Raw genomic sequence first — 25,000 nt, forward strand, 5'->3', positions numbered from 1 at the left:
TTCAGATGGGTATAGGTGGGTTCAGATGTGTGTAGGTGGATTGAGATAGGTGTAGGTGGGTTAAGATAGGTGTAGGTGGCCCATGGGTGGTGTGTCAGATGTGTGTAGTGGTTCAGATGTGTGTAGGTGGATTGAGATAGGTGTAGGTGGGTTAAGATAGGTGTAGGTGTGTTACGGTAGGTTCAGGTGGATGTAGATGGGTTCAAATGGGTATAGGTGGGTTCAAGTGGGTGTAGGTGGGTTCAGATGCATGTAGGTGGGTTAAGATATGTGTAAGGTACAGGCGGCGGAGCCAAGATATAGTGTGTTATCTTATCTCGTCCGGTGTTCGAACTTAAGTTAAGGTCCATTTACGAGTTTCCACTATAAGTTACATACATACATACATACATATACCACATTGCATACATACATACACCAAACATATACTATAGGCATACAACATACAGACACACGCATCATACTGTACATACATACATAACATAAACACATAAACTACATATACAAAATGAATACAGATACACTTACTATATATACATGTCAAATTTTAAACATACACACACACACACACACACACACACGAGAACTCTAGCTTTCGTTCATAATTTTTGCTTCGTGTTTTTACTATGCCACATCCTCCCCGTCGGAAAGTTCAAGGCCTAATCACCACACCTAACCTAACCTAACCTAACCTAACCTAACCTAAACCACACCTAACCTAAACCCACACCTGCCTACCACTTACCTAAACCCACACCTGCCTACCACTTACCTAAACCCACACCTGCCTACCACTTACCTAAACCCACACCTGCCTACCACTTACCTAAACCCATTTACCTTAAACCAAAAATTAATTCCCAAATATTGATAGAAATAAATTTGCATCACTGATTTATTTTTCCTAAATGGAGCATCATTATGAAAGATGTAACTCCTAGGAAAAAAAACACGGAAATTCCCGCTCTGTCAGGGAGTTTTGGGGGGAAGGGGTGAATGGGAGGGGGAGACAGAGTGAGGAAGGAGGTGCAGATAGAGTTAAGGAAAGGGAAGAGTGAGAAGGAAAGGGAAGAGAGAGAGAGAGAGAGAGAGAGAGAGAGAGAGAGAGAGAGAGAGAGAGATAATGACAGAAAAATTACCATTATTTACAAAACAAGAATAATTTAAATAGATCTGAACACATGAAAATTTAATAAGAAAATGAAAACGAACTTTAACAACTTGAATAAAAACTTGTAAATAATGAATAAATACGTCGATGAATAAATAATAATCCAATAACTAAAATAACTTAAAAGAAATAAAACAAAATAGAATACCCGAGAAAAGATATGCAAATTAGTAAATAAATTAATAATTGAATAAATGAAAAAAATAATGAGGAAAATGTAAAAAAATAAGTCAATAATTTAAATCAAATCAACTAATCCAAACAAATAAACAAGAAAACAGATCAATGGATAAACAAACAAACAAATATAATGTCAGTGCGTATTTTCCAACGAGTTTAAGTACAGCATCTAATAAAACCAATCGGGGTGGGGCTGGGGTGGGGCTGGGGTGGGGCTGGGTAGGGCAGGAGAGGGAGGCAGGAGACCAAATCAGTTGTTTTGGTTCGACCTTCACATTCTGACTCCCGGATTCTTCATCTCACAAGAAATAAATAACTACACGACCTAACAAAGAATAAATAACCAGTACAGTAATAATACCCGAAATACACAACTAAAAAAACACAAAATAACAATTAAAAATCAAATAAAATATAAACTAGGGAATAATGAAATTTGGATTCGTTTTAAGGCATATTAGTCCACTAGGCATTACGTGTCCAAGATGGTACCAAAAATGTCCACCAATTTTACAACAAAGAAACGGAATTATGTTCAGTTGACTAAGAAAGTGTTGGTATGTCGGTCTTAATAAAAACAAAATAAAAATAATAAGGTTTAAGTAAAATGAAATAAAGTAGCACTGTGTTTTGTGGTTATGTTGGTATACCCTGGCATCTGTTGGTATCCCTGAAACCTGTTGGTACACCTGACGCTTGTTGGTACTCCTGATACCTGTTGGTACCCCTGATACCAGTTGGTACCTTTGATATTTATTGCGATCGGAAGTTCCTGATTTATTATTAGTATTATTATTGTTGTTTTTGGTGGTGGTGTTGTTTGTATTGTTGATGTTACTATTGTTGTTATTGATGTTAATATTACACCTTTCATTAACCACCACAAGATCATTAAATGTGGACAGGTGAATCAATTTACCTGGTTAATGTATGACGTCTGCTAATGATGTAGTCAATGCCGACATAATGTGCCTGTGGGTTAATCTTTCACCTGTGTATTGCATTTTCTCTGTAAACTCTCTCCATGTTTCTTCCTCTTCTTCTATTTATTATCTTCTGTTCTTACGTGAGAGCAGATGCGAGAGGAGGTTAAAGAGGTGTGTGTATAAGTGTGCGTGAAAGGTGTGTGTGTGTATGAGTGCGTGTGAAAGGTGTGAAAGGAAAGTTAAATAGCACACCAGGATATACACACACACACCTCACCAGGGCTACCCACTGCTCGCGGCTGTAATAATGATCAAAAGGACACGAGTGACTCACAGCTCCTCAGAACAAGACAATACCGTCGATAAGAAAGGAGTCAAAGGAAGTCGGTCAAATTTTTTTTAGGTGGGAGGGGGAAAGGGGGGGATGGGGGAGGAGAGGGAGGGGAGGGTGAAGAAGGGGGAAGAGGAAGAGAAGGGGAACGGTGAGGAGAAAGAAAGGGGTGGAGGAGGAGGGGGTTAGAAGGAGGTAGAAGGAGGAGGGTAGAGGAAAGTGGGGGAGGAGAGTGAAGGGGAAAGAAGAGGGGAAGAAGAAGAGGGAAGAAGGGGTGTTGTCTGTACCTTTACGTTAGGTTTAGGTTAGGTTAGGTTAGGTTAGGTTAGGTTAGGTTAGAGGCTAGACCAGGTGGGTACGCTTTCATCCTCCGAGCCTTGACTCGTGTGAACCCGGCCTTTGATCAAGCTGCCCGGGCACAAAACATCTGAATTATCTGACGAAGACAATACCTCCAAGAGTCTGTGTGTTTTGCTTTAAGGATGACGTGGCAGGATAATGATAGGCCACCTGTAGCTGTAGTAGTGGTGATGTTGTAGTGATGATATTGTAGTGGTGATGTTGAACTAGTGATGTATTGATGATGTAGTGATGTTTACCTGAAGATATATTGGTGATGTAGTGATGTTTATCTAGAAATATATTGGTGATGTAATGATGTTTACTTAGAGATGTTTTGGTGACGTGTACAGTGGCGTTTCATTGACGTTGGGATACTGATTACATTTTAGTGACGCGCTGATGACGGAGTTCGTCGCCACTTACTCCGGATTGGTTCTATATCGATGACATAAGTGATGACGCAAGAAACTTTCAGTGACGCAATGTTGACGTGCTGGTGACATGTTCGTGACGTATCGATGACGTGACGACAAGGCCAACAGTGACCCAAAACAGTCAATTACAGGGACCATGACCGAAGGTGTTGTGGGGAGTGGGAGACGCAGGCGTGATATTATTCAAACTTGGAGTAACTTTGCTGATAAAACAAGTGCAAGGGGGAGGAAGAGAGAAGGAGGGGTGGGGGGAAAGAGAGAGAGAGAGAGAGAGAGAGAGAGAGAGAGAGAGAGAGAGAGAGAGAGAGAGAGAGGTATATATAAGCTACACATTAATGGTAATCATGTAGGAATACCACACACTAACACAACTCGTTCTGGTCAGCGGGGACAGAGTAGACAACGTGGTCGACACTGGACTTGACCTTCACATCTCCCAACAGAACAGTTAGGTGTCCATTCACAGCTAGGGAGCAATGTGGGGCGTGAACCAGCGACCCCTAGGACAGGAGCCGAGAGCTATATCCGTTTAGCCACTGAGCCGTTGTAACATTAAACTAAAGGTTAAGTCATTCACCTAGGGATGATGTATACGGGCGGGCGGATATAATAACAGCTAGGATATGAGATTTACCACACACACACACACACACACACACACACACACACACACACACACACACACACACACACACACACACACAAGAAAAGCTGAGTTAATAATTTCAAATGACTTCTCCCTGGCATTACCTCCACACGCGACATTTACAGGTGGGCATGAAGCTCTCTCAGACAGATAGACAGACAGATAGATAGATAGACAGACAGACAGACACACACACACACTGTAAGAATTCTTGAAAAATATAGACCTTTCTGATATTCCATTGATTTAAAATACCATCACCACTACACCAAGACTCTCGTAGACTGCAATTATTTGAGACTCCGGACTTTGAAACATATTGTAATAAGTTAACAGGTGATAAGAGTATATGGCAGGTATGAAAATGATTATTAAGGTCGAACTGGACATTGAGGTGTCTGAGGCCAATACTGACAAGATAGACAGTATAAAAAGCTAATACTGGGATTTATACATACATACATACATACATACATACATACATACATACATACACATACATATACATACATACATACATACATACATACATACATACATACATACATACATGTATGCATGCATGCATGCATACATACATACAAACATATACCCATGCAAATATACATATAATATATATGCCAAACAACGTTATGAACATTCCATGGCATTTACCGAGTTAAATGAACATACAGGTAAGGGAACACACCATCACACACTCACCTGTCACTAATGAACATACAGGTAAGGGAACACACTATAGTACACGCACCTGTCACTAATGAACATACAGGTAAGGTAACACACCAGCACACACTCACCTGTCACTAATAAGCATACAGGTAAGGGAACACACTATAGTACAAACACCTGTCACTAATGAGCACAGAGGTAGGGGAACACACTATCACACACCACTAATGAACATACAGGTAAGGTAACACACCAACACACACACCTGCATCAACAAGGACTGAATAACACCTGCCTGAAATAATATGACTCAGGGAGAATCTTGTGTACAAACGTGAAAGGTTAAGGCGACGACCTCCACAACGACAACGACTACGATTACGACGAAGACTATAACAACAAAGACGACGACTACGATTACGACGAAGACTACAACAACAACGACGACAACAACAACGACCACTACAACAACAACAACTACAACAGCAACAACAACTACGGCACAAGAGAATGACATAAAACTACTACTGCTTTTGATGTTGTCTTATGGAAGATGATGACGACAATAATATTTTTTTCTTGAGAGAGAGAGAGAGAGAGAGAGAGAGAGAGAGAGAGAGAGAGAGAGAGAGAGAGAGAGAGAGATCGTCAACAGCTCCATATGGACGTGTAGAACTCGAGGTAAATTATAGGACTAAATAATTCAAACCATCGAAGCTCACGTGTTTATGAGAAAATTCAGTATTTCTATGAACGAAAACCATGAAACTGAGAAACCTACAGTTCACTTTTACAGATTAAATAAATTCATGTATATTTTTTACTTACAAAATCAAAATAATACTTCTTTCAAAACTAAAAATTAAGTATTTGAACGTCAATAATATATTTTTTCTATACATTAACACAACCAAAATCACGTATTTGTAGAAAAACTAAACTGTACTCTGAGAATTATTTTCACCCCCCCCCCCCAGACACAACACAACACCAGAATAACTATCAACAACAACAAAAAAACAATAACACAACCTTTAAACTTATATAAGAGAACATGAATGAACAAAAGAACAAAAACAACAAACACAATAACACTACTTCTAATGTGTCCGGACTACAAAACAAAATGCATATATATGTTAATACACATCCCGGGTCTTCGGATAAAGAAAGAATATAGACCAGCGTTAACATCCTGGTGATGAGGATATTACATGGCGGACTTGGTAAGGGTGGGTGTAGGGTGGGTGTGGGTGGGTGTGGCGGACTTTACTCTGGGTGGACGTGGGTGGATGGGCGTGGCGGAAGAACAGGAGGATGGAAGGAGGTGGAGGGAGGGGGGGGAGACGTAGTAGCGGTGCGTGAATGTATGTTATGTTCTTGTTTGGTTGGTCTTAGAGAGAGAGAGAGAGAGAGAGAGAGAGAGAGAGAGAGAGAGTAAAAAAGAATAAGGTAAAACAAATAAAAATGAAACAATAAAAATATAGATCTCACACACACACACACACACACACACACACACACACACACACACACACACACACACACACACACACACACACACACACACACACACACACACACACACACACACACACAGGAAAGGAGACAACAAAAATAACAATGAGGAAGGAAGGGAAACAGCCTGGGTACATGGTTCATGGAGGGTTTAGAAGCCGTGACGAAGTGGTGCACCGCTATCATGTGGAGGGGAGGTAGGGAGGGTATGGAGGTAGGGAGGGTAGGGAGGTAGGGGAGGGCATGGAGGGTAGGGGAGGTAGGGAGGTAGGAGGTTAGGGAGGTAGAGAAGTAGAGGTAGGGGAGGCAGGGAGGGGGAGGAGGGAGGGTAGGGAGGGGAGGGTAGGGAGAGGAGGGAGTAGGGGAGGGGGGGTAGGGGGGTGTTTGGAGGGTAGGAGGTAGGGAGGCAGAGAGGAGGGGGAGAGGGAGGTAGGGAGAATGTAGAGGAGGATATGGTGATGAATGGATGAAGAAAAAGAAAGGAAGGAGGTAGGGAGGGGAAAGAAAAGAGGGGAGAAGAGAGGGGTGGGGGAGAGGAGAGGAGGAGGGAGGAGAGAAGAGGGGGGAGGTAGAGGATAGCCATTTAGGAAGGGGGAAGCAGGGAAAGGTTGAGGATGAAGCACAGCAAGAAGGAAAGGGGGAAGAGGTGGGAGGTAGGAGGAGAGGGAGGTAGGGAGGAGAGGGAGGTAGGGGGGGAGAGAGAGGTAGGGAGGAGAGGGAGGCAAGAGGTAGAAGTGAAAGGGGCACAAAATGAGAGAGGGGGGGGGCGGAAGTAAGAAGGTGATCGAGGTGAGAGAGGGAGAAGAGAGGGAGGGAGAGGTGAGAGGAGGATCTAGAGCAGGAAGGGCGGGGCGGGGAGAGGGAGAGATAGGGGGGGGAAGGGGAGCTCCTCCACCAAGGTCACCAGGTATCCGCCGTCAGTGACCGTCGTGGTTTGTAGGGTCAGAGGTCACCAGGCACGGCATATTGTACCTTGCTACTACTATTACTACTACGACTACTACTAATACTACTACTACTACGACTACTACAACTACTATACTAATAATAATAATATAACTACGAAGAATATGGATAATATATAATAACATAAATAAGAATAACAATAACAAACAACTACAACAATAATAATAAAAATAATAATATTAACACAGGTATAAACAGACATAATTAAAGGTAAACGGGCTTGACACCCGCCCTCACACTTCCTGTCAGGTGAACAAAACAGGGGAACGATTGAACAAAATTTCCCATGTAATTAGTAACACGTGTAAGCAGAACAGATAGAATGGTGAACAGGATATATAATACTCTAGGTGTGAATAGGTAATAATATGTGAACGTATGAACATCGATGTGGGTACGTGTGTTCAAAATGTTTACTATTGTTAGGTGAGTATGCTGATTATTCTTTGTAATGAGTAGATTAATGTTGAATAAGGCCAGGGCCAGGATGATAATGTATAGGTTAGGTTAGGTTAGCGTGACATAAGGTTAAGTTAGGTTAGGTGAACAAGTGAACAAGGTCACACGTGTCACGATTATTGCCATGCTGAGTAACTTAAACTTTTTACTGATATAACTTAAATGGAAATTAGTTCAAATATGGTGAACTTTCCTCTGTTACACTCAAGACGTCAATTATTAACCTAACCAAACTTAACCTAACCAAATCTAACCAAACCTAACCAAACTACAACTAAATATAGGTTACATAAGGTTTGTTTATATCACTAGTGAAGTTCTTGGCTTGTGATCCCTGAAAAACACCAGAAAATAAAAAACTTAAAAATATAATAAAATAAAATACTTGAAAAAAAATAATGATAATAAAAAAAAAAATAAAAATACCAGTAACCAAAAACATCACATCCGCAATGAATGATTAAAGATGCAAATTGAGCGTTGTCTTGTGGAAGGAACATGTTGACGACGTGTAGAAAAAAAAGTGAACATGTTCTCTTGTGTTATTGGCTGAACAAGGTCAAGGGGACGGCCAGAGTCACGTCTCACCGTGGCTACACTAACCACCATTATTATACCTCTTACATATGCTTAGGTCACTCGTCTGTCTGTCTGTCTGTCTGTGTATTTCTCTGTGTATATATGCGTATGTACTATAGGTTAGGTTAGGTTAAATTGCGTAGGGCAATTTATGTTTGGTGAGGTTAGGTTATGTTAGTTTAGGTAAAGATTAGGTTAGGTTAACTTAATTCACAGTATAACCAATACAGTTTGAGACCAACCTAACCTAACCTAACCTAACCTAACCTAACCTAACCTAACCTAACCTAACCTAACCTAACCTAACCTAACCAGGGGGTAACACATCCAGGTGGCTGAGGGGAGAGAGATCCTTCATGCAAATTATCCAATGACATCGAAGGTTATAGGGGGTGGGAGGAGGTAGGGAGGGAGGGAACTAAGGAAGGAGGGAGGGAAGGAGGGAGGGAGGGTACTGATCTACCTGCACAACACACACACAGTCTTTCTTTTTCTCTCATACAAAGTGTCTTGTAGGAAACTTCATACGACATAGTCAGACAGAAGGAGTTCTTGGAGAGAGAGAGAGAGAGAGAGAGAGAGAGAGAGAGAGAGAGAGAGAGAAAGAGAGAGAGAGAGAGAGAGAGAGAGAGAGAGAGAGAGAGAGAGAGCAAATCATAATAAAAGGGGAGAGAGAAAAAGGTTGATATATACCTAACAGAAGAGAGAAAATAATACTAAACATACACACGGACACAGAAGAGACCCTTGAGGTACGCCACCCTAACCTAAACCTAACCTAAACCCAACTTCAAACCTAACCTAAACCTAACCTAAACCTAACTCCCATAAAACAACACAACCCCCCCCCAAAAAAAAACCCTGATTTAATATAAGAACAAATCTAATCACCAAAGACTAACCATAAAAGGAGATAGAAACGGATATCACTCCCCAAAAAGAATACAAATACAAAGGAGGAGAAAGGGAGAAGAAAGATGACTAACACATTTGTCGAATTAGTTGGTAAATTACGCAGGATATCACACCGTCATTGTTATTCCACGCTGTGAGTCGGGGGGGTGTTGGGGAGGAGGAGGGGAGGTGAGGAGGGGAAAACACCATATCCTACAATATGCCAGTGTAAGATAAATGAGTCGTCTGCTTAGTTCCAGTTTGGTCAGGTTGTTGAGTTCTGTTAAAAAAAAAAGTTTGAATGGGGAAAGACAAGGTTAAAGTGTAGGTGGCTATAATTAAACGAGAGAAGTGCTGTCACAATATGGTATATTTTTAGGCATTACGGGATATTTTAGAGTACCTGAAGATTGAACACCCCCTAGTTTATTTCATCAGATTATTAAAACACCCTGGCGTTTACGTGGAGGTGGGGTGGGTTAGATTAGGGTAGATTCAGTTAGAGTTAAGATTAGTTAGATTAGGTTAATTTTAAATATGGTTAATCCTGATAAAATAAGCTGGGGTGTCTAATCAACAGGTAACCCCCCCTCCCCTCTCCACTTGTTACTTATTTACAGTAGTGTCGTCTGTTGGGTACCTGTTGAGTCAGAGAAAACGTAGTGGGGTTTAATCTAAGCTTGCTGTGCCAAAGGACGTCCTGTGTACGTTAGCAACACTGGCACCGAGCACACGAGTTGACTAGTTACACGAAAGTCGACCGCCACGTACACTGGTAATTGGGGAAAAGTACCAATTCTACCCCATTCTCTTCCACTTCGACTCCTCTTCCACATACCCCACCCCACAACACACCACCACCTCCCCAATCCACACGCATCGTCCTCACTACACCACACTGACCTTCGCTGCCATGCTCTCCAAGCCAAGGAGACCAGAATGAGATCACGTATTTCAGGCAGCTTCGAGTCTCCAACCAGCGGTAGAGTCTCGTGAGGCTCCTACACAAAAGTCTCCAGTTATTAATGTGTGGTGGCTAGTGAGTGAGTCAATGTCGTGTGACCTTGGCTGTTAACCTTTAATTCCTCGGCCAGAAAATGAAGCTCTCGTATAGTTGTTATGGTCATGTGTGTGTGTATGTGTGTGTGTGTGTAACTGCCCAGCACACACACACACACACACACACACACACACACACACACACACACACACACACACACACAGCATTGTTCATAGCACCGGGACCTGGATGACAAAACATAACAATAAAAAACAACAACACTCAAAACAAACGCTACATTTAACAGCAAAAAATAAAAATAAAATCACAAAATAGCATTACAGTAACTATGGTAGAATTACAGTCTTTATAACATGTACAAACTCGCTGAAAACTATTATTACAACTCTATCATAACACTCAAAAGTATTATCACAACCCTATATACTAGCACAAAACGCTAAGTTAAAAACACGAAGGTAGTCACTATACGATAAACTTCCTTTACGGGATCAAGGAACATATTTTCCTCTTTTAAACTGTCGACAAAAACCTCACGATGACCTGTGCTTAACATTACAACAATATCAATAATCATTAAATAGTCTCACTGCATAATCCCGCGTTGACGGAGTGAATGGACGAAGAATTAGTTCAGTAAGCTGAGGCCACACACACACAAGGATGTGGGTGTGGGCGGCCAAGATTATAATTTGTACCCACACATATAGACATACACGCATATTACATACATTCACGCGCACACACAGGTCCGGTTTGTTTCGGGGGAGACCCCTTGCATCTCGCCAGCTAACCCTCCGCCCTTGGAAAACCAAAACATCGCACAAAAACACGAATCTTGAGTCGTTGACGTCACAACACGTCATCGTTTTCACTGTCGTCATCAACCTCCGGTGACGTCACAACAATGGCCGGCGCGTGTAGTGGGGGAAGACGTTTGGGATGTTTCAGCAATTTTCTCTTCTTGGAAATTATGACCAGAGTCTTATATACGATCGAATGAGATTCCTTGTGCAAGATGGGAAAGCCCGCCTTTGTTGGGTGTTTCCTTGTCGTAAGAAAAGTGTACGTAAGTCTGGTGTCTAGCTGAGGTCTAGTCCTGGTGAATGTTAGACGAGTCCACCACCAGTGTGTTACGCCGCTGGACTGAGGAGCGTGAGAGAGAGAGAGAGAGAGAGAGAGAGAGAGAGAGAGAGAGAGAGAGAGAGTAGTGCTCGATAAATAGAGAGAATTAAAAAATATGGTTTGGAAATAGAGTAGTGGACGACTGGAACAAGTTACCAAACATCATCATTAACTCGAATACGCTGGATAGCTTCAAACATAAGTTGAATGGATATATGAGCGATAGGGATTGGGTGTAAATGGGACTGCCCAGTATGGCCCGCTGCAGTTTCCTCCATTCTTATGTTCTTATGTACTACTACTACTACTACTACTACTACTAATAATAATAATAATAATAATAAAAACACAAGTCCCTCACAGGTCTACTAAGTACATCTCTTAGTGTCTGAGTGTGTGTGTGTGTGTGTGTGTGTGTGTGTGTGTGTGTGTGTGTGTGTGTGTGTGTGTGTGTGTGTGTGTGTGTGTGTGTGTGTGTGTGTGACTGCCACCCGTTTGTCACCTTATCTTAGTTGGGTTCTGGTGATGTGTGGACTGTGCAGGTGTGTGGAGAGAGAGAGAGAGAAACTGACTAGACGTGTAAGGTGCCTCAACGTAACGGGACTGTCAATGACTAAGCCTGCCTTAGAAACATGATTCTCCTTCCTGTTGTGCCAATACAATGAACGTTCCTATTGGGTCACGCCTATGAAAAAGTTCCTATTGGGCCACGCCTATGAAAACGTTTTTATTGGGTCACGCCTATGGAAACGTTCCTATTGGGTTACATTTTGGCCTCTTTAAGAATCTCACCGTAACATAAATCTCTCTCTTACTCACCCACACACCATAAAAAATCCCGATAAACTTATATTCTAACTAAGTTCTTTGAGTTGGGTTCTATAATCACGGTACGTAAGAAAACGCTCCGAGTTATAACAATACGAGTGAAATTTCCTGTCATTTTTGAAGGTTACTTTTGTGTTGCAGTTTGTGACCCAATTAAATACGTCCCCTTACAGTTCCAGGTAAGAGGAATATTCCACGTGTGATCCTCTGGGAATTCATCATTGTACCGTATAACTTAAGAGTGCCACTTAGATACGTTTTGACAGCTCCAGTTATAGGTGGGTAGGGTAGGGTGGTGGTGGTGGGCAGGATAGGGTGATGGTCGGTAGGGTAGGGTGATGGTGGGTAGGGTAAGGTGATGGAGGTGGGCAGGATAGGGTGATGGTCGGTAGGGTAGGGTGATGGTGGGTAGGGTAAGGTGATGGAGGTGGGCAGGATAGGGTGGTGGTGGGCCGAACAGGGTGAAGGAGATAGGCAAGGAAGTGCAGGGTGGTAAGTAGGGCAGGACAGGGTACAGGTGGACAGGGTGGAAGTGGGCAGGGCAGAGTGGAGGTGGACAGGGTGGAAGTGGGCAGGGCAGGCAGGAGGCTGGGGGAAATTCCCTCCTCCCACACTCACCAGGGAGAAAAAACTGGTCATGCAGCCTCGTCATCTGTGTACGTCGCTCAGGCACACTCCTGTACACTTTGGAACGTTCTAGTTGTACACACACACACACACAACTGCACGTGCAAAAGACCTCAATAAAGTTCAAATAGGATGTACACACAAGCACGGTTTCTAGAAGGTGTACACAGATTGTCTGTAAAGGATATACTTAAGCAACCTACAGTACACTTACACACACGCAAGAGATACACAGAGTTACACACACACATAGGGAAATAATTAGTACACACACATGCACACGTGCGGGTGGGTGGGTGGGGAGGGGGTTAACGTCACTAGTGAAGTACTGTACTCCAAGGCTCAGTACTTAGACCATTACTATTTATGGGGATGAAAACAGAGAAACAAGATATCGGATGAACAACGATGATATAGAGAAATCTGACTGTGAGAGAGATTTAGGGGTAATGGTAAGTAGGAATCTTAAACTAAGACGACAATGTGTATTTACTCGAAACAAGGCTAACAAAATATTTAAGAACATAAGAAAATAAGGAGTCTGCAATAGGCCGGTTGGCCTGTGCATGTGCAGCTCCTGTCGAGAGTTACTACCACTCTCTATCATCCATGAATCTATCTGAAGCCTTCCCTTAAAAACTATATCTTGGGCTTGTGAGACCTCATTTGGATTACGCAGTTAAGTTCTGGTCACCGTACTACAGAATGGATAGACAATCCCGAGAAAGCATACAGAGGAGGATGACAAGACTAATCCCGGGCATTTGGAACCTTGAATACAGAGACAGGTTAAAGCATCTTAATTTTCACTCCCCCGAGAGACGTAGAGTGAGGGGCGATATGATAGAGGTGTATCAATAAAGGGGATATAGATAAAGTTCTTATAATATCCGAGCAGGATAGGACTCGAAGCAACGGATTTAAGTTGGATAAGTTTAGGAGGGAGATAGGAAGGAACTGGTTCACAAATAGGGTGGTGGACGAGTGGAACAAGCTTAGCAACTACGTAGTAAGTGCTGGAATGCTGGAAAGTTTCAAAAGAAGACTGGGTAGATTCATGGATGATAGAGAGTGGTAGTAACTCTCGACAGGAGCTGCCATGCACAGGCCAACCGGCCTATTGCAGACTCCTTATTTTCTTATGTTCTTATAGATGGAAGTCAGGGCTAAACAAAGGTGATGTAACAAAAGTACTTAAAGGAGCTCGTACCAATGGTTTTGGATTAGACAAATTTAGATTTAAGCGTGAGAAAGGTAAACGCTGGTTTGGTAATAGAGTAGTGGATATATGAACGTTAGGGGTTAGGTGTAAACGGGGCTGTCTAGTACGGGTCAATAGGCCCGCAGCAGTTTCCTCCATTCTTATGTTCTAATTCACTATACGACGTCTAGAACCAGGGAGTGACGCCGACAGGAACAGGGGAGTGACGCCACCAAGAACGAGGGAGTGACGCCACTAGGAACCAGGGAGTGACGCCACTAGGAACCAGGGAGTGACGCCGACAGGAACCGGGGAGTGACACCACAAAGAACCAGGGAGTGACGTCGCTAGGCACCAAGTAGTGACACCGCCAGGAACCAAGGAGTGACGCCGTTAAGAACCAGGTGTCACTTTGTCTTCTCTTTGGGTTATACAAGACGTCAGTACACTCACTGCCTCAAGTAACTATCACTTATGATCTGAACGGTCTATCAGGGTCGACCACTCCCAGCCAGCCCAGGTGTATGTGAGTGAGTGAGGACTGTGTTGTGGGGGAGGGGGGAGTAGTGGGAGGGGTGGGGTGACCGGTGGTGGTGTGGGAGGGGTAGTGTGAGGTGGTGAATGGGTGTGGGAGTGTATGGGTGTATATGCATGTAGAAGCTAAGAGAATTGTATGCATCCCTCCCCCCACTCAACAATCCCACACCAACAACAGTCTCACCCGACAAATATTACCAAGTAGTCATAATAATATAATTTACAGCACCAACACTAAGCCCGACCGTCATAATTGTCCCGGCTGTATAACTTAGCATTAATATTAAGAGTTAGTAACGTGTTTATATTCACTCTAATCAAGACGGAACGTGGTGTGGATATATATTAACCAGGTAGAGACAGGTGATGTATTAATGCTGGGGTGAATGAACTTTATACCGTAGATTAAGAACGATGATTATGATTATTATTATTATTATTATTGGTTTTATTATTGTTGTTGATATGTTAGTATTATTATTAAAAAGGTGAATTATTATGTCTAGCATCGCGGCATTAAGTTACCTGACGCCAATCGGATCACCTGAAAAATCTCCACCCCCAGGTAGTGCCCGGGGGGGGAGGATTCTTCAGGTGGTACAATATGAAGAGGTTTAAACAACAGGTTAGATCAGGTCAAATGTGTATTGACTGTGACGTTGATCTGACCTTGCATGACCTGAGACGTTAGAACATAAGCTGTTTAGTGGATTGACATAGTTAAGAAAAATTACTTGTAGGTCAGAAATGAGTATAAACAATAAACAATGGAATGTATACATTGTGTTGGAAAGATTTAAAAGGAGGCTAGATAGATTCATGGATGACAGAGAGTGGTAGTAACTCTCGACAGGAGCTGCCATGCACAGGCCAACCGGACTTTTGCAGACTCCTTATTTTCTTATTATTGGTCATTATCTGATCAATTAACGTCATGTCATTTTAGGTCAGGTGTAGTCAGTACAGGGCGCTAGGGTAAGTCAGGTCAGATCAAGTTAAGTGTTATTACCGTGTTTTGAAGTTATTAATGTAGCTAACTGAAGGACCGATTACTTAATTAAGAAAGAAACATTGATTACTTAGGTTAGGTTAAGGTTAAGTCTGGTTAGGTCAGGTTAGGTGTTTACGGACACGATTGTGACGTGGTTTATCCAGACTTTAGCAAAGCCTTCGACAGGGTCCCCCGCCCCCACGAAAAATTAATACGTAAAATGGAAGCTCATGGCATTGCAGGTGATATTCAAAAGAGGATTAGGGCGTGGATACAGGATAGGATTAAGGTAGCGTCATTAACAGAGTAACCGCATAATCCATTGAGGTGTTAAGCGGAAGATATAGTTTCAGGATGACCCCACTACGCGTAACTAACACTCCTTTGTCTGAACCCAAATACTTTGTTAGCCTTGTTTCGAGTAAACACACATTGTTGTCTTAGTTTAAGATTCCTACTTATCATTACCCCTAAATCTTTCTCACAGTCAGATTTCTCTATATCAACGTTGTTCATCTGGTATCTGGTGTCTGCATCGTCTCGACTAAGTACTTTACATTTAAGAACATAAGAACATAAGAAAATAAGGAGTCTGCAATAGGCCGGTTGGCCTGTGCATGGCAGCTCCTGTCGAGAGTTGCTACCACTCTCTATCATCCATGAATCTATCTAGCCTCCTTTTGAAACTTTCCAGAGTTCCCGCACTTACTACAAAGTAGCTTAGCTTGTTCCACTCGTCCACCACCCTATTTGTGAACCAGTTCCTTCCTATCTCCCTCCTAAACCTAAACTTATCCAACTTGAATCCGTTGCTCCGAGTCCTATCCTGCTCGGATATTATAAGAACTTTATCTATATCCCCTTTATTGATTCCTTTCACCCACTTAAATACTTCTATCATATCTCCCCGCACTCTTCGTCTTTCTAGGGAATGCAAGTTAAGTTTCTTTAACCTATCCTGATATGGAAGGTTTCTAAGTCCCTGAATCATTTTTGTCATTCTTCGCTGCACCGACTCTAGTGAATTTATATCCATTCTATAATAGGGGCACCAGAACTGAACCGCATAATCGAGGTGCGGCCTAACTAGCGCAAGATATAGTTGCAATAAGACCTACCCCCATCTCCTGTACACATCCCCCCCAGCCCCACCTCCCTTAAGTGAATGAGGTGGTGTTCAATACTTAAAATTGAATTGTGGAACACACTTAAAGAAGGACTTAATGTTTTTACGATACTTTAAATCTATTAGAGAGGATGGACTTGAAAACCGAGTCAATTTTAGGAACCCATTACTGACAGAAGAACATACTGCTGACACAAATGAGACACAGCTGACACAAGAACACAGGTATTAGCACCCACGAACACAAGAAGTACATATTGTTGTAAATTAACAAAAGTAACAAGCCGGGGATTACCCACATCACCTTGACTCGTAGATAACCAACCTTTTTCCCCCCTATTTTTTGTTTGTTTTGTTTTGGTCAGCTTTTGTTTGTCTTGGAGTCGGAATTCCCTCCTCAAGACTAATCCCGGGCATTAGGAACCTTGAGTATAGACAGGTTAAAGCATCTTAATTTGCACTCCTTCGAGAGACATAGAGCGAGGGGCGACCTGATATAAATGGAAGTAAGGGCCAAACAAAGGGGACATTACAAAGGTACTCAAACTATCCAACCAGGAGCGAACTCGTAACAATGGTTTTAAATTAGACAAATTTAGATTTAGGCGCGAAATAGGTAAACACTGGTTTGGAAACAGAGTAGTGGACGACGGGAACAAGTTACCAAATATCATCGTTAACTCGAATACGCTGAATAGCTTCAAACATAGGTTGGATGCTTATATGAGCAATAGGGGTTGGGTGTAAACGGGACTGCCCAGTATGGGCCAATAGGCCCGCTGCAGTTTTCTCCATTCTTATGTTCTCTGGAAAGTTTCAAAAGGAGGCTAGATAGATTCATGGATGATAGAGAGTGGTAGTAACTCTCGACAGGAGCTGCCATGCACAGGCCAACCGGCCTATTGCAGACTCCTTATTTTCTTATGTTCTTATGTTCTCAGCGTTGGTGAGTCGGGGTATCGTGGCTGTCGGTGTATCGAGAGTGAAACAGCCCACCTTCGATTGAAACTGAATCTTAAGCTGGAAATATTCAGTTAAACAGTTGACACACCATCACTACGAATCCACAAAGGTTGTATACAGTCAACGATTCACCTGAAGACTAGTGCCTCCAGCTTATTTCACCTGAAGATTAACCTCCCTAACGTTTACCTAACCTAACCCCCTAGGTATAGTGACAGAGTGCTTAATATTCAGGTAAAATAAGGTGACAGGTGACAACCCTACAGAAACAACCGAAGCTGTAGTGTTCATTTTGAAATTCATCGAACTCATCCTTAGGGCACGGCTGGTGAGTGGTTCAGGCTCGAAGCTTCCTCCTTCATAAACTACGACGCCTCAACACGTGGTTATTATGCAGTAACTTACATTGATCACTCCGATATATAAAACAGGTGATTTTTTTTCCTATTAAAAGCTGCGAAATTTCCCAACCGAGTCTAATAAGTCATGTCTAAAAGCAATAATGACGGAAAAGACTTATTAAGGAAACTCGTCTGAGATATTGAGTCGGGAGTCACAGCGGGCCGATTATAGCCAATGTGTGGGAGAGGAGGGATGAAGGCAGGATGTATACACTTACTAATACAATCATTGAGCCACCATAAATAAACTGAACTACCACCAAACCATCCGACCATCTTAAAAGGTGTTTGTTATTTTAATCAAAGTCATTATTACCTGTGGTCTAGTTATAAAAAATAATTTGTAATGGCGAAAAAGTGACCTCAGAAGCTTGCATATAAATGTTGTTGATATATTACAGCCATTAACATCACTACAAATGAACTGTTATTTGTATTCAAAACCGGTCCAATTTCCTGTTACTCTGGCCAGGACAAACACATATACACACTTTGTCTTTGTGAAAAAACTGTGGGTCTTCATTATTCACTCAATATTATATACTTGGTACAATATTAGTCACTGTTGTTTACTAACTTGATGAATAATCTTAAGGAAAATTAATTTATTCAATTTTGTATTAGTTTGTATTGGTGGAGATCGTGAAGGAAACCGACTTATGAATAACCGACTTGTGACTTAAACGTGTATAAAATCACCCGAATTACCAAGTGACTCCCATCCCGACTGACTTATAACTTCTCACCCGACTTCGTGACTCACCGAGCTTGAGTTGCGTCATGTGACTCTTTGTGACTACGGCTGCGTCAGGTGGCCCGGGGGTGGGGGTTAGGAGTGCCAGGTGCCATTTACCAGTTTACCTTAGTCGTTAACACCTTTCAAAGCCACCAGATAACATAAACAGAGAATTAGTTTAATCCAGAGAGAGGGAGACCTACCTCCCCCCCCCCCTCCACTCACCAGGTAAACACGCACACACCTTAAGATTCCAGACAAGACCAATCAACAAAATAATCCACCTGTCGACCGAGAAGAACCAACAAGAAAGCGCTAATCTGGGTATAAACATGGGATACCTTTTATTACACCTCGTTCATCATGTGGTAATACCGTGCGTTTGGAAGCTTCATTAAATTGATTCAAATGATATTGAATTTTGTGTCCAATTTATTCTTATTTACATGTTGGGGTGGCGGGCTATATTGGGCGGAGGGCTATATTGGGTGGCGGGCTATATTGGGTGGTGGGCTATATTGGGTGGTGGGCTAGTCCCAGTCGACTTAGCTAGAGAGGTGGTTGAGAAGAGAGACAGGTTGTACACAGCTTCCATCTGTACCGAAGGAGGCTGACAGGCTGATGACACTTTCAATACCCCAATATAAATCGTCGACTTAAATTATCTAAAACGATATAATGTAAATATCTGGTAAACGTTCGGAAAAAAGTCAACCACTGAGCTCTGTACTGAGTTGAATATAGAGACATAACTCCTCCCAAAAAAAAGCATTTTCAGTGGATTTTAATATTTTTTTTCGATTTTTTGTTTTTATTTATTGATTTACTTAAAAAAAAACAAGCAATTTTGATCACACACAGTACGTAGAGTTTTAAGTAAAGGGAAATTACAGGGTAAAATCTTGCAAAAAAAAAAACTGACAAAACTAAACTTAACAAAACCAAACCTAACTATTACAGAAAACTTTAAAAAGTGTAATATTTAAGAATAGGCGCCTGGGTTAAGGAGCCGAGTTAGAAAATGTTCAAAGGAATAAAAGTTCTTCAGCTTATCAAGAACATCCCAAAAATAGTGGAGGAAATAGATTGTTGTCTAATAAAAAAATCAAGAACCTAACCTAATGACTCAAATATCAGTCTAGAGTACTATACATGTGTATCCTAACCAAACAAGAAAGCCCACAAATACTCAACCTAACCACCTATCCAGGGGGTTGCGTAAACCTAACCTAATCCAACAAAACAAAAGCAACAAGGGAATCTAAAGAACCAAACATGAAATCTAAGACACAAAAACTCCAAGTAAAATTCCGACCAAAATACTTAAGAAACCCGTATTTTTATTTTGTTTTGCCTTATCTCCCTATATACAACTCAATAGGGAGTTTCTTGGTCGATTTTTTCCGAAACTTAACCTATTTCACTCTTTTGATCTACATAAACCTGCCGTCACTTAGGTCATAACACCACAATACGGAGACGACTTAACCTCCTCTCACCTCACACGGGTGTAGGTGACGTTAACGCGAGAAGAAGCTACCAACCACGTCAACAAAAACAAAAAAATCGATAATAACTTTTACCTGTGTTCAAGGATGCCGCCAGGTGAGATGATGTTATTATGGCGGCCGACATCCTCCATCCTATCTTCTACCATCCTGAGTGCAGTAGAACCTGTTGCTGCGATAATCACAAAATTTATCTAGAGCGTCATTAAGAATCGAGGGAGTAGACTGTCGCCCACCACCAAGTTCGGTAATTATGAGTCACTGTACTCTGAAGCCTCTCGTCCTGCTCCATCTGCTTTGGTTGATGTCTCGTATGACTTGGAATATATATAATGGAAGCGTCCCATTCTGCTTCATCTGGGTCAGTTGAATTCTCACGAGACTACAACCTTTTGGTGTGTGTGTGTGTGTGTGGTTTCCTCCCTTCATAACGTCAACAGCGGTTCCTCGTGTGTGTCTACCTGGCCGCCAGGGACTGGTTCAAGAGTTCTCCCACTAAGCTGTCACTTTTTACAACAAATTTATATTAACGAGTGTGAAGGAAACAAATTTCCTTACTTTAAACATGACTTATATCCACCACTTACAATTTTCGTCCATAAATTAAATTAGATTTTTAAGAAATAATTTACCTGCCATTTACCTGTCTTTCATAGATACTTACAACCAAAATCAAAATCATGCAGAGTTTTTACGGCAGTCAGCGAATTTATTAAATATAATATAGCATTAATTCAAGTAAAAATTATATAAATAATTTTTCGAAACTACAGGAAGTGGATTGTTGTCGAGAAGATGAAGAAACCGCGGGAAAAACTTTGTTATGAAGACTGATAAAATAGACCAAGGAACGTGTCTGTCCCTAAGGTGAAGACAACACAACAATTGGTTCTTTACTTACTGCACTTTGGCTTTCAGGGCAGCAGTAAATGAAGGAAGACGAGGTGGTCCCACAAAAGGTAGACAAGTCCCCCGCTGCGCCACAACAAAGACCAAACAATCACTGAAGACCACGTGAACATTAGGCACCTCAGCTTTTTTCGCCCGCTGATTCAAGACCCTAGCTCTACCTGGGGTTGGGTTAGGTTAGGTTAGGTTAACGTTAAAATGTTTAATCTTCAGGTGAAATAATAAGTTAGGGTATCTATTCTAGCTTGAATATTTTTTAGATATTGCTGTGATATTTTATAAATTTGCCCTCAGTGGATATCTACTGTGGTTTGTTGAAGTTGTCGCGCTCAAAAACCCCAGGTTGCGCGGACTGACAGACAGACACACAAGATAAAACTGCATCCCACGTCTTCCTCCCGGGACGGTGGCAGTGGACGAAAACCAAGCTATTTTTCTACTACACAGCGTTACTGATACAGGAGATGCAGACCAAGTTTAGGCCGTCAGCAGCTCTCTGGTTACCCAGTTCGTGTCAAGGCTGACAGCAGGATCCAGCACAGCACGGAGAGTCAGCTGACACCCACAAGGACAGGGCCCGCGAGGACTAGGTTTAGTGAGACCTGCCAAATACTGTCTTAGAGCAGCTCCACGGCTCACCCCTGGTAGGATGGAGGACCCACCTGGTAGTTGCTCCAGCTAAGATGAAAACTGTGTTGATAATGACGAAGGTGTTTAATTATACTTTTGCTACAGGTGAAAAACAACCATCGGGATAACTAACTCTAAATGTCTGTAGTGTCGACAGGAAGCTGACAATGCCGTATTATTATTGTCCGAAAAAACTTAAAAGACTCCTGAACCGTGTTTCAATTAAGATTAATAATTATAATATATCATTATTATTTTTTTAAGGATTACCTGTTGAAGTTTTTGAACGTTTGTGATGAGACTCAGTGAGGTGGACAACGTTAGGTGCACCTGTAGTGACCTGAGGATGTGGCTCGGCACCTTACACACCCCCAACACACCTCCACACACCCCCAACACACCTCCACACACCCCCAACACACCTCCACACATCCCCAACACACTCTTACACACCTCCACACACCCCCAACACACCCTTACACACCTCCTCCACACACCCCCAACACACCCTTACACACCTCCACACCCCCCAACATCACACTAACATTAACTCACTAACATACAAACATTTACCTTGACATCAGCAACATTCAATAACACGTCTGTCCCTATACAATGCAGGGAGAGAGACTGATATCATCCGTTAACGACACAATTACAACGTATAATGTGAAAATGGGGAGGGGGGGAGATGGTTCTGTTGTTGATGCATATATGATACAATTACTTCCGCATCCTAAACACAGCGCCAACGCGGTCAGGCGCGCAGACAATGCCAGCGCGGTGCCAACATCAGACAATCAGATGCCAACACGCGGTCAGACAATGCCAACACGAGCGGTCAGACAATGCCAACACGAGCGGTCAGACAATGCCAACACGAGCGGTCAACAATGCCAACACGCGCGGTCAGACAATGCCAACACGAGCGGTCAAACAATACCAACACGAGCGGTCAGACAATGCCAACACGCGCGGTCAGACAATGCCAACACGAGCGGTCAGACAATGCCAACACGCGCGGTCAAACAATGCCAACACGAGCGGTCAGACGCACGAGCGGTCAGACACAACACGCGCGTCAACACGAGCGGTCGAACAATGCCAACACGCGCGGTCAAACAAGCCAACGAGCGGTCAGACAATGTCAACGACGAGCCAACACGAGCGGTCAGACAATGCCAACACGAGCGGTCAAACAATACCAACGCGAGCGGTCAGACAATGCCAACACGAGCGGTCAGACAATGCCAGCACGAGCATTTAACAGACACCAGCGTGAAAATATTATAAACAAAAGATAACAATAAAAAAAAAAAAACGAGTAAAAATGAATAAATAAATAACAAAATAAGAGGGAATAAATCATTTGAGAGAGAGAGAGATAGAGAAATTCTTTTTTCTAATGGCTAAATCAACTCATGTCATCTATTCTTAATTTGGTGAACATAATCTTGATACTGGCTGAGTTTTTTAAAGTTACCTGTTTGACGTCATCTCAAAAACATGACCCCACACTGTCTAATTTAACCACAAAACATTATTATCATTATTATTATTTATGAGACAAACTTAAATGTGGTGTTGAGAGAGAGAAAGAGAGCTGACGTAGACAGACAGAGACAGATACACAGAGACAGATAGACAGAGATAGACAGACAGACAGATAGATAGACAGAGATAGATAGACAGACAGATAGATAGACAGAGATAGATACAGATAGACAGACAGACAGAGACAGATAGATAGACAGACAGACAGACATATAGACAGAGATAGATAGACAGACAGATAGATAGACATACAGACAGATAGATAGATAGACAGACAGACAGATAGACAGACAGACAGATAGATAGACAGAGACAGATAGATAGATTGTAATTAAAATGATCATCTAATTAACCTAAAGTATGTAAAGTTAATGAGTCATCCCACATACTAATCCCTAATCCTTCACATACTAATCCCTAATCCTTTCCATACTAATCCCTAATCCTTTCCATACTAATCCATACCAATCCCTAATCCTTTATCCTTTCCATACTAATCCCTAATCCTTTCCATACTAATCTCTAATCCTTTCCATACTAATCCATAATCCTCCTCATACCAATCCCTAATCCTTAATCCTCCTCATACTAATCCCTAATCCATAATCCTCCTCATACCAATCCCTAATCCTTAATCCTTCCCATACTAATCCTTAATCATCCTCGTACTAATCCTTAATCCTTTCCAAACTAATCCTTAATCCTCCTCATACTAATTCCTAATCCTTAATCCTCCTCATACTAATCTCTAATCCTTTCCAAACTAATCCTTAATCCTCCTCATACTAATCCCTAATCCTCCTCATACTAATCTCTAATCCTTTCCAAACTAATCCTTAATCCTCCTCATACTAATCCCTAATCCTTAATCTTTCCCATAACCCCAATGTCCTCCTTAGCTTCCGCAGTCTGCTCAGCCTCACGTTGTTAGTAATTGTATTTCCTTCAACTTGTTGCTTGTTATTTGTTCGCTAATGTTCTTCAGAAAAAGTTATGTTCTTAACTTTAGCAAATAGGGGTTGGGTGTAAACGGGACTGCCCAGTATGGGCCAATAGGCCCGCTGCAGTTTCCTCCATTCTTATGTTTCTCTCGTCTCCTTCCTTGTTGTGCTTCGTCCTCTTGCTGTTATTGTTTTCATTGTTGTTCATGTTATTGTTGTTATCATTGCTGTTGTTATTATTGTTATTTCGATGTTGTTGTTCCTAACGTAACGTAACCTGACGACAATGATGATGATGAGACGCAAAGAATGACGCAATGTTCCTGAGGTTACTATTATGACAGGTAAGGAAGGATCTAATGTTAATAAATTACTAGTTTAATAACACTGAACAAGTACCATCCATAGATAATAGATTTGTTACACTGATATCCATTTGAGGAGGAAGAGGAGGAGGAAGAGGAATATAGGAGTAGGTGGAGGAGGAGATGTGAAGAGGAGGATAGGAGGAGGGGGAAGGATGGAAAGACGGAAACACGTGAAAAGACTAGATTGGCTTGGTTAGGTTAGTTTACGTACGAGGCGACAACACGTGTGTGAGAACTTCCACTTCGCTCGCATCCATAAGACACGGAAATCAGTAGATGAGAGAGAGAGTAATTACCTTACATAAAGTTAGTTCTCGCTAGTTAGGTTGAGACACGTGACCTCTATGAGCCACTGTTTCCTCACGATACCCAAAGCTTCAACCCTGTACGTGTTTACATCACAAGGGGGTAATTGA

General features: G+C 42.0%; 1 long non-coding RNA gene across 1 annotated transcript in view; it reads right to left on the reverse strand.

The window, feature by feature from the left end:
* Nucleotides 1–25,000, reverse strand: part of LOC121863908 — a 56,651-nt gene that overhangs the window by 31,308 nt on the left and 343 nt on the right. The window lies entirely within an intron of this gene.

This window comes from Homarus americanus, unplaced genomic scaffold, assembly GCF_018991925.1.
Source record: "Homarus americanus isolate GMGI-L3 unplaced genomic scaffold, GMGI_Hamer_2.0 scaffold48354, whole genome shotgun sequence".
NCBI lineage: Eukaryota > Metazoa > Arthropoda > Malacostraca > Decapoda > Nephropidae > Homarus > Homarus americanus.